Source organism: Cryptomeria japonica, chromosome 5 (assembly GCF_030272615.1).
Source record: "Cryptomeria japonica chromosome 5, Sugi_1.0, whole genome shotgun sequence".
NCBI classification, from domain to species: domain Eukaryota; kingdom Viridiplantae; phylum Streptophyta; class Pinopsida; order Cupressales; family Cupressaceae; genus Cryptomeria; species Cryptomeria japonica.
In genome coordinates this window covers 698,365,333-698,368,747 of record NC_081409.1, presented here as the reverse complement: position 1 = coordinate 698,368,747, position 3,415 = coordinate 698,365,333, and the positions used below count along the sequence as shown (strand labels likewise).

The window sequence follows — 3,415 nt, the reverse complement described above, 5'->3', positions numbered from 1 at the left end:
GAATATCATATAAAGGATTTGGTCAAACTGGATATTCAACCTAAGACTCAATCAAATAAATAAAGTGCAGAAGGTAATCTAAGAGGCAATCATTGTATGTACAAATTTGAAACATTCAGAAGCTTATTTAGGGCACAAGCAACGCAAATGCTCAATGTACATGACTTTTTAGGACTACATCCACAAGTGCTAGTGCTTGAACCTTCAAAAGAGTGAAACTATTAGTTTTTTGTTTCAAAGAAAACACTAATAGAAATAAAAATCTGTTGCTGCTCTTGAAGAAGGCATTGTTATCCTGTTTTCCTCTTATAGATGCAGATTGTCCCTGATTGAATGCAATAGTTAATATATTGCTTATTTGGTGAAATTTGACTCCCAATCTTGATCTTGATGATGTAAAACTTGGAAAAAGTACTAGTTCTGAATTGACTCGTACAAGAAGCTAAGCATAAACATAATACACCACATGGTCTCTCGAAAGATAACAAACTTTGGGATTCTTGTTGCCTGCCATATATTTAGATGAGCAATATTGAATTGGTAGCTTCACATGCTTGGAGGATGCTGGTAAGAAATGTGTGGGATTTGAATTTGAGAAGAAATCATTTCACTGAGGCTAAGACCCATTAACAGTGGATGTTTCAACAAATTATTATGAAAAAAATGGAGTTGGGTGTAGAAATTTAGTTGTCTGTCCAAGGAAGCAACATATAATGTTCGATGTTGTTGAATTGCTAGCAAGATGGATACCTGTAGTTATACAAGCTCCTTCAATACTAGTATGCATGTGTAAACATAAACAAATTAAAACAAAAAGTTGTCTCTGCATCCATTCTGCCGTTCAATTTGTTCTCATTTTTATCACTTTAAAAGCATCTACTTCCCATGCTACAAATTTGAGAAGAAATCATTTCACTGAGGCTAAGACCCATTAACAGTGGATGTTTCAACAAATTATTATGAAAAAAATGGAGCTAGGTATAGAAATTTAGTTGTCTATCTAAGGAAGCGACAAATAATGTTTGATGTTGTTGAATTGCTAGTAAGATGGATACCAAAAAGGTTGTCTCTGCATCCATTTTGCCATTCAATTTGTTATCATTTTTATCACTTTAAAAGCATCTACTTTCCATGCTGCAAATCTGAGCATTTCTAATCAAATTAAAGTATAAATATTAACTTTGTTGGCACATGAAAACAACTATGACATTTCTTGAAAATTTTAAGGTTGGTTTAAAGTTTCTTGTGACAAAGAACTCTTCATTTTGATTTTACTTTACATGTTAAATGCATGTATCCATATAAGATTTTGAATACATTCATCAGAGGCCTTTTGTATGAGATGTAATGGGCAAATCCATTCTCTCTGAGACTGGAGACAAAAGACCTAAATTTAATTCAAGCAAAATCTCATAAATGACAAGGTTCATATTATTATTCTTAGGGCATTATATATATATATATATATATATCATTACACTTTCTTTTCATGCATGCATTTAGTTAAAATTAGATTTTAATTTATTTAGGGGAAGGGTACAGACAGTCATTATAGCTAACTTAATTTTGTACATCTTCTATATGGGACTTAACTACTTATTGATAGTCAAAGATGTCTTAATAGCTGTGCACTACAACCACCTCAAAAATGGTCAATACATATGCACAAATGTCCCAATAATAGTGTGTTATGGATACCAATAAAGATGCACAACTCCTCCAATTAAAATCTATAAATTCCAACTAATAAATATAAAGTAGACTATTATTAATACAGATAAAACCTATTAGTGAACTTCATAGGTTTCTTTTATTTATCTACGTTTATGTGAAAATTTTTATACCGTTCCAGTAAACGTTCAATGAGGGCGGGTGCACCTGACCAGCATTCTATCGATCGGGTCAAAAAAGGAGTCGAGGGTTTCCATGCCTTATTGCCACAAATTACGATTATTATTCGTGTATTCGCTGTCCTAACACACCAGTTCTCAGATAATACTCACATTAATTATCGGTATAAATAAACATCGAAACAGAACACTTGAAACAGGGGAGCTTAACAAAGCAAATCAAGTAGAGGGTAAAGGATAAATAAATTTTGATTTAAAATTTGGTTCGTTAATACACATGTTACAGATCAATGATTGAATAAAATAGTCTGTTGTACAACCAGCGGCAGAATCGCTGGGAAAAGAATAAAGATTTAGATGAATCGAAGGTCTCTTATGGAGAAAGATTAAAAAATTATTCAACGAGAAATTAAATTTTCATAGCAATGTAAACCGTCAAATTCCGGAGCGAAAACTACTCCGCTGCTCTTTCTTGATGCCCTCTTTTCATCTACGCTCATTTCCTTCGCTTCTCCCTTATAAACCTGTCGAATTTCAAAACCCTGAAAACCAGAAACATAATTCCGTCAGAAAACAGGAAAATAATCGAAGTGAAAGAGAATATAACGAAATCAATAATAAGGTATAAATGTTACCTGTTGATAGAAGCGGCTGTAAGCTCCCACGGCCGCAGCTGCAGCTGTTGCAGCCGCCATCAGAGGCATTGCGAACATTGCCATTCCTTGTTCTGTTTTCCCCTCAATTTACAGGCTACCAAAGGGCAAAATTATTATAACGCTTATTACAGAAGAAATGTTTGAGAAACAGTTGTCTTGCCTTTGGTATGAAGATTAGCGCTTTATATAGCTACAGATTTTGAAATCGTTAAGCAATTGTGTAGAAATTTCGCTGAAGCGAGTGGAGGATTTGTTCAAAAAAGGCCGGCTTGATGCGATGTTGAACGCGTAGTGTATTATACACACGGGGTCAAAACCTACGCGAAATTTGAAGATTTTTCTCGTCTTTTCTAGTTTTTCAAAAGCGACTTGAGAAATGGCACATACACTTTCGTAGGGGGCGGGTATTTTTTTTTCAATATTGCTTTATGGCGTAAGTTTTATTTAAGATTTAAATTATTCGTCTATTTTATAAGTTATTTTCATATATCATAATTTATGCATTGGTGAATTCTAGAGTTCAATTAGATGTTTCTAATATAAATAGAAGTGAAGTACTCTTTTGTATGATGCGGGGTATAATTTTGAGACATCTTCATAATTAATTCACGAAATCCTTCAAATTTATTTTTTAAATGAGGATTTCATAGAGTTTGAAGTTGTTATAATTTATTTGTTTTAGTTAACGATTATGTGATGCAGAGTATAACTTTGAGAGATCTTAATTATTAATTCAAGAAATCAATTAAATTTATTTTTTAAATGAAGATTTCAAAGAGTTTGAAGTTGTTATAATTTACTTGTTTTAGTTAACAATCATTTCGATAATTTTTTAGGCTTAATTCAATCTTGTAAAATCTCAAATTTGTATTTTGGTGTTTATTTTAGTATTTCTACAATTTTAGACTT

General features: G+C 32.4%; 1 long non-coding RNA gene across 1 annotated transcript; it reads right to left on the bottom strand.

Moving 5' to 3' along the window:
• Positions 1-2,076: 2,076 nt before the first annotated feature.
• Positions 2,077-2,685, bottom strand: LOC131070643 (uncharacterized). The gene is made up of 2 exons (XR_009112357.2): positions 2,486-2,685; positions 2,077-2,392 (listed from the first exon to the last, which is right to left on the bottom strand). It is a non-coding gene; the product is annotated as an uncharacterized LOC131070643 (long non-coding RNA).
• Positions 2,686-3,415: the final 730 nt, after the last annotated feature.